Source organism: Linepithema humile, unplaced genomic scaffold (assembly GCF_040581485.1).
Source record: "Linepithema humile isolate Giens D197 unplaced genomic scaffold, Lhum_UNIL_v1.0 unplaced_4, whole genome shotgun sequence".
Lineage (NCBI taxonomy): Eukaryota > Metazoa > Arthropoda > Insecta > Hymenoptera > Formicidae > Linepithema > Linepithema humile.
The window spans coordinates 78,115-86,482 of record NW_027124988.1 but is presented as its reverse complement, the minus strand read 5'-3'; the positions used below and the strand labels follow the sequence as shown (position 1 = coordinate 86,482).

Genomic DNA, 8,368 nt, shown 5'->3' with positions numbered 1-8,368 from the left:
GGGGCCTTTTATGCCTTGCCAAATAAGCCGTTCTATTTTTATGTAAGCGTTTCTCCTCTGAACGAGTATTGTGTGAATTTTAGTTGAATATATTTTAGCAAATTTATTATTCGTAAGTCGTAAAAAGAATAAATGATGGATTTGATAATAATCATATTATTTTACAAGAATTATTACTGTAAAAATCTTATCTTAAGATTTTTCAAAATTTTCATCATTAACTGGTTAATGAAAATTTAGCGGGACGTTACAACCCCCCCCTTATGATAAAATGTCGGACCATGTTCCGGCATTTTCCTAAACTTTACTCAAGTAATCTCTTAAGGTAGAATAGTTCATTGTATTATCGTTACTTGAATTTTCCCCTTCAGGCGCTGATCCTGATGGTGAGTCCTTTGGAGGCTGCAATTCCTCGCTGGCTGGGTCTGCTTCATTTTTAGGTTGCCGTCCTTTTGGTGATTGTGCCAGGTGTAAGAGTAGATGCGTGACGGATGACCATAATGCTCCGAGCAAATGTAGGCTCCATCCGTAGACTGTGTGTAAAGCGTAGCCATGGATTACGGTATCGAGTATTAACATGATTAATCGGAGGACGAGGATGATTCCTAATACTCCTGCGCTGATTGATCCGAAGTTAGTGAATCCTCTCCAGATCTTTTTTCCAGTGCTTTCAGCTATTCTTTCCAGGGCCTTTTCATCTAATAAATTGTTCATGTCAAAGCTACCTGGTGGAACGTATTGTCCCATTGCTCCTTTTGCTAAGGTGTTTAGCATGGATGGTTTTTCCACGGGAAACATGATGTGATTGCGGAGTCTGTCCAGATCGTCGCTGGTGTAGATTCCACTCGTTGCTAGTGATGTCGGACTTACGTATTTCCATGTTGGATTTGTCAAGGGCTGAATTGTTGGCGGCGGTAGAGTTTCTATCGGCCGTTGGTTTAAGCGAAACCAGGTGGCGTGTATTTTATACAAGGCGGGTAAAAGTTCGTTGCACTCGCGCACTGTTCCACTTTTCGTTATAATTCTAGATCTCGGGAGCATAAACATCGATTTATTGTTATAGTTTATCGGTAGTTCGTTATAGCAGTGTTCGGTATGTCGTATTTTACATTCTACCGGCACGCACTTTATGAGATGTATCACTTCACCTGCTGTAACAGCAGTATAACCCGGGGCTTTCATTATTCGTGAAGCCATTTCGTCGGGCGCGATGCTCGCGAGGGAGAGAGCGTTTTGCAATATTTGCCGCTCGAGGGCACATTTTTGTTCCATTATGTCGTGGTATAGTCTGTTCAACTGAGTTTTTATGTGTTTTTCCACGTACACAAATTTGGAATTTACGTAAGAAAATATGTCGAGATTGTCCACGGATATCTGGGTTTTAGATTTAAACGACTTTCCCTTTTCGGTCTCTAATATTAACAACTTTGGGTGTTCGGTATGATAGAGTTTATAACCGCACAGCGTTTTTTCGTTAGTTTTTGTCAAGGCAAACGTTGTATCTTCGGTGGTGACCGTATAGATGATTGGTCCTTTGTGGTCCACTTCGTCCCTTGGTTTGAGACGTGCTGCAATACCTTCGTATAATATGTCGTACCTGTCGAAGTGACAGCTGTCTGAAGGCACGGATGTCCAGAAGGTCTCCCCTCCTTCGGTATCCATACATCCTCCGGTTCCGAAATTGCAGTGTGTTCCTGACGGAAGTATGAGCGTGTGTGTAGATCGCTTAACTGCTGCTTCGAAGGTAAGTAAGGTGATCCTGACGGCGGCTTGGACAACTGCGTTATCCCAAGTACCTTGGCCGTCGGTGTACTGTGTTCCTGTACAACGTCCATCCATTGTTATGGATCCTGCCATGGTGATGCTGTGATGGGAAGTTTGATTTTTCTTGATTCTATCTATGATCGCGGTTCCGATTTGGATTACACCGGTCTCATGTAGTCGTTTACATCCGTGTTGGCCCACTTCTTGTAGGTAGGTCTTCCTTCCGTTTTGCACGACTGAGATGTGAGAGTGCATCCCACAGTAATATATCGTTTTATCGATGTCAATTCGACATTGTATCACATCTGTCTTGTCAAAGTCTGAGATTTGAAGTAACTGAATGTATGTTTCCTCCTTTATTGGTTCGATGTCGTCTACGTTGCATTCTCCTATGTCGTTTAATGATAGAGTCGTTATATTTAATCCTGCTCCGGCACAATCGTATCCGATTAAACCATTAACCGGGATGATCGTAATCACAAGGATGAAAGTGAGGGGACCCATCCTCGCTGCTTGAAGTTCTCCTTGCTTCTAACTGCTCGCACGTTTGCACTACGTTTATATGCGAAGCACTTCTTCCTTTGCACAACTTGAGTTTGTCTGTATTGTCACGTCCCGTGGCGATGGAACGCACAAATGGTGTATGATTCCAGGAACAGAAGGCCCTTGTCATCCAAGTTAATGGAAATGATGGTTACCCGTCTCCCGGTTACTATTAGGGTTGTTTTAGCCGCTGTCACCAGTTTTATTAATGTGGTTTGCTCCACAGGTGGTCACTTCCAAGGTCGCGGGCCAACTGGTTCTGCAGAAGGTGTTCGGTCCTTGAAGGATATGGGTATGTTTTCCACAGGTGGAAATAAAGATCTCGATGAATGGTTATTTATTCATTATATATATTTTTCCTCATCCTATTCTTTCTTTTTCTTTAATACGCTAATGGGGGGTTAACATAATCTTAAAATTTATCTGTAAATGCTAAGTTCTGACGATATATGTATATTTGTTGATATTACATTATGTTAATCTAAGAGTATTGATTAATGATTCTAATTCGAGATAATTATCACTAAAATTATTAGTTACTGCAATGGTTTTATTTTTGAATTGCGATATTAATATAGGATTCTCATGTAATTGTTCATATATTATTTTTAGATGAGAATCTGGTTTATGATTAACAAATTTGTTGTAATATGCACTACACAAAGCACATTCCCAGATGGATCTTGTTTCATTTAATATTGTTATACAATGTTCGCACCTCTTTATAAACATGCGATGAGCCAAGAGGAAAAAGTGAAATTCTTTATAGAGGACTTGACTGTCTTTGTAAAAATTCGTTTTGCACGTGTTGCAAATTTCTTTACTTGTAGCCCTAATTATAAATGAGGAGCCGCGATGGCACCTCCCTTTATATTTTAATAATAATCTAATTGATGGGTATACGATGCCGCGATGTTCTCCCATCTGTACAATAGTCAAACGATAGTTTATTCTGTAGGAAAAGTAGCCTGGCCAATAGCAATAACTGTTGGCTCTCCGTCAAATATCTCTAGGAGTTGCTCGGGGGTTCTTGTTTGAAGAAATCCTATTGACAGACTGAAACATTGTACGCATGATCTAATGGTTCTGATGTAAGTTAATATGGAATTACAGGATGAACAAAATTCTAATTTGGGGGTTAATCCCAGTACAACACTATGTCTACGGAATTTAAAATAATTAGTTGATTCGTAAATTGGGTCAGCAGTCATACAGGTTAGGCACAGTATTTCGTTTTGACTTTCTTTATTGACGTATATGGTGTCTAAAGTGCACCTTGCTGTATTTAGTAAAATTAATCGCAGGGGGTTAGTCATGATAACTAATAAAATTTTAGAAAAAATAAGGATAAAATATTCATCTTAATTATATTGGATAAATATTGGTCTCACCTCCGACCATTTCGCGGTAATCTAAGAGTCTCAAATTTAACCTATCCTTAATGAATTTCAAAATGATTCTAGTTAATATAAGTCCATGATAATGGTATGCATTTCTTAAGTCTACGTTTGTTACAGTTATAGGCCTAAGAGTTATATTTTGGGAAGGAATATATTGATAAAATCTTTTAAGTCGGAGGTCAGAAAATAGGGTTAAAAGGTGATTATAATGATAGGTACACGCATGACATTCCCTAATGTTCCTTACTCTGGCGAGAGGTGATTTACAAATGGCGCATACATAAACTCTTTTATCGATATAAAATTTGACTTTGTGGCGCAATTTTAAAATGTGCCCTGCTCTAAATTCCGGAGTTTCGTTTGCTAAACAAGTGTAGCAGATCGCTGCTGCATCTCTGGGCGACTTTTGCGCATAGTAGGACTTGACGCAATATATGAATTTATCAATGAATATTTTGCTTAAATTTATATTAAACCTAGGAGATAATTCTATGATGGGATGTCTCTTATGATCTATGGTGATCTGATGTGTCATCTATTAAAACAAAATTTGGAATCTTACTGTTTGCCTATTTAATTTAATTATAATAATAATTGATATCAAAGAAAAACATTGTTTATAAAAAAAAATTAATTAATAAAAATAATTGTTTATATAAAAAAATTTAGTTGATAAAAATAATTGTTTATAAAAAAAAATAATTAATAAAAATAATTGTTTATAAAAAATAATTAATAAAAAATAATTGTTTATAAAAAAAAAAAAAAAAAAAAAATTAAAAAAAAAAAAAAAATAATTGTTTATAAAAAAAAATAATTAATAAAAGAAAAAATAATTGTTTATATAAAAAAAATTAATTAATAAAAATAATTGTTTATATAAAAAAAATTAATTAATAAAAATAATTGTTTATAAAAAAAAAATAATTCATAAAAATAATTGTTTATATAAAAAAAATTAATTAATAAAAATAATTGTTTATATAAAAAAAATTAATTAATAAAAATAATTGTTTATATAAAAAAAATTAATTAATAAAAATAATTGTTTATATAAAAAAAATTAATTAATAAAAATAATTGTTTATATAAAAATTTTAGTTGATAAAAATAATTGTTTATATAAAAAAAAAATAATTCATAAAAATAATTGTTTATATAAAAATTTTAGTTGATAAAAATAATTGTTTATAAAAAAAAATTAATTAATAAAAATAATTGTTTATATATATATTTGTTCATATGAAGAAATTGTTTAAGGGAACACTTAATAATAGTTTAACATTATTTCCTAAATTTCTATCTTACCTTTAAGTGGAAATGGTTAGTAATTAATTAAGATCTCCGTGTCCTTCTTAAATTGGGACCATATACGTATGCTCCTCTCTCTGAGTTTTAATAAAATTATAATAATTTAATAAATCATTGAATACCAGCAATATATAATGAACTTTGTAAATGGTGCTAGTCTTCCTGTCATGGTAACGTATGATGAGTGAAAGATATATATATATATGTATATGTATTGGAGAATGTGTGTGGCAAAATTATAATTATAGTTAAAAATAAAAGAAAATTAAATTAATAAAATAAAATCCTTAATACTGACTGTAAAAAGAAACTCTTGACATTGACTATATTTGATGCACAAGTATGACGTTAAGTAGTAGGATGGATGAATAATAGCGCGGACCGACCGCTAACCGTAATCTCACTTTGATTAGATATCGGCATTGGAATGTTAAACTGTCGCGCACTGTCTAGACTATTCCTCTTGTATCGGACAAAGGAAATTATTAATTAATTATAATATATATATATATTTCTTACCTTAATAGTGAATAACTGCTGGCTGATGTCAGTGGCAGATCTCGTTCACTTGCTGCACTTTATTTCTTATTACTTTAAAACTCTTAATATAGGAAAAGAATCTAAATTAGTCAACTGTACTTTATACTGATTACACTTTATTAAAATTATAGAATAAAATAAGAGCGTACAACTTTAAATTAGATTAAATGGTAATTCTATGCAATTATTACAATATGATTGACGTATAAATTCAAGTTACATTTCTTTCTTTTAAATAACAATTCGCGGGACTCGAATTTGACTTAATAAGTCTTACCGCAATAAATGTCGTCGTCTTTTACAATTCTTTCGCGTTTACGCGTATTTAAGAGGACCGTGTATGAGGACACGTCCGACTTTGACGAGAGCTACCTTTCGAGTGAGTACTTTTAAGAGGACCGTGTATGAGGACACGTCCGACTTCGACGAGAGTAGGTTTTCGAGTGACGCTACAGTGGGGGCCCGTGCTACTAAAGAGCTCTCCCGGCGCGTTCAGTGGAGGGGATCCCTTAGGCTAGTCCCCAAATTATGGCATGACTTATGCATGCGCTACATAGAGGGTAAACTCGCATTACCCTTTTAATTAATTTCGGCATAACTTATGCATGCCTTACATAGAATGTGCACTCACACTATTTTTTTATTAACTCTTTCTTGAGTCATGGAAAGAAGTCGAGACATATATGGGCGACTCTTAGTGAAATTCGATTTTTGTTCGTTCATTAGTTTTTATAATATTAATAATTTTATCAATCATATTGTTGCACAGCGGTACTGCTATACTTATAATTAATTAAATTTTATGCTTTTAACAATGTTAACTAAGGTTTCGCTTACTTAAAATTATAAAGTCATGCATAAATGAACTAAACGATATTTCCATAATTGTTAATAATAATTAAATAATTTGTTTATAAAATTTTTATAAATAAACAAATTTTAAAAAATCTTAAAATTTTTATATTTTTTCATTTTTTATAAATAAACATTTTTTGTAAACAAACTTTAAAATTTCCCAAATTTTGTTTTTATTCTTTTAAACATGTTTTCAAAAATTTTGTAAACAAATCTTTTGAAAACTTAGAATTTTCATATTTTTCATTTTTTCATAATATAAACATTATTTATAAACAAAGTTAAATTTTCCTAATTTTCCATTTTTATACCTTTAGGCATATTTTCACAACTTTTCATAATTTTTCATTTTTGTTCTTTTATACATATTTTCACAACTTTTCATAATTTTTCATTTTTGTTCTTTTATACATACTTTCACAACTTTTCATAATTTTTCATTTTTCATTCTTTAAACAACCTTTTATAACTTTTCATTCTTCATTCTTTAAACAACCTTTTTATAACTTTTCATTCTTCATTCTTTAAACAACCTTTTTATAATTTTTCATTGTTCATTCTTTAAACAACCTTTTATAACTTTTCATTCTTCATTCCTTAAACAACCTTTCATAACTTTTCATTCTTCATTCTTTAGACAACCTTTTATAACTTTCTTAACGTTTTATTTTGATTAATATTTTAAAAAATTTTCGCGTTTTATTCTTATAAAAATATAAAATTTTTGCGGGACGTTACAGTATGCACTATTCTGTAACGATTTCTTCCTAGATCTATCCTTACATTGTTGTTTCTATATATATCTACTACAACATAAGGTCCTATATATTGGTTAGATAGCTTATCTTTACGCGGTTCTTTTAATAAGTAAACGTAGTCTCCTATCTTGCAGTTAACTGCGTTTACTCTTTTATCGTAATAATATTTTGATCGCTCTTTGGCGGCGATTAGATTCGTTTTTGCGTGTCCCTGTGTTTCTCTTAGCTTGTAAAATAAGTTTGTAATATATTGTACGTAACTTTCATTATTAATGTCTCTAGGCGATGGATCGCCAGTTGGTATACGGGCTACTCGTCCGAATACCAATTCGTGAGGTGTGAATTTAGTTCCTTCGTGTACACAGGTGTTGTACGAGTTTTCGTTTGAAGCTAATTTTAAATATTCGTCCCAATTGTTTCGGTTTGTGAACTGTTTTAAATATTCCCACTGTACGTGGTGTGATCGTTCGACCGAACCGTTCGATTGTGGACGATAAGCGGAAGTCTTATATTGGGTAATTCTGAATTTCTTTGCGATTAAACGCATGAGGCTGTTGATATATATATATATATATATATATATATATATATATAAAATGTGAACCTTGATCGGTTAGTATTGCCTTAGGAGATCCGTAAATGCAAATAAAATCGTTGGTCAAAGCGTCGGCGACTTGTATCGCAGAGGCTTCTCTCAACGGTATTGCCACACAATATTTTGTTAGCAAATCTTGGATAGTTAATACGTATCTATTGTTAGAATTTGTAATGGGCAGAGGGCCCATTATATCCATCGAGATCTTGTCAAAAGCGCGATCCGGAGTGTCTGTAATTATCATTGGCTGTTTTGTTTTAACCCGTACTAATTTCTTTAACTGACATTCATGGCAATTATTTACAAACTGTTCAATATCTCTTTTTAAATACGGCCAATGGTAATTATTTTTTATTCTGTTGAAGGTTTTAGTGATACCTTTATGTCCTCCTATGGCATTACTGTGATATTCTCTTATGATATCCTGTCGCTTGTTAACATCGGGTATTCTTATGTAATTTTCGCATACATATATTTTGACGCACACGCCAGTGAATACTTTTTGGATGTAATTTTTAACGTCAAGCCATTCAATTTCTGCGACGCTACTTTTACAGATTGAAATGGCGTCTAAGCCAAGTTCTACAACCACGTCTAACAGA

At 32.9% G+C, this 8,368-nt stretch overlaps 1 long non-coding RNA gene across 1 annotated transcript; it reads right to left on the bottom strand.

Moving 5' to 3' along the window:
* Nucleotides 1–6,644: 6,644 nt before the first annotated feature.
* Nucleotides 6,645–7,730, bottom strand: LOC137001892 (uncharacterized). The gene is made up of 2 exons (XR_010891699.1): nt 7,020–7,730; nt 6,645–6,983 (listed from the first exon to the last, which is right to left on the bottom strand). It is a non-coding gene; the product is annotated as an uncharacterized lncRNA (long non-coding RNA).
* Nucleotides 7,731–8,368: the final 638 nt, after the last annotated feature.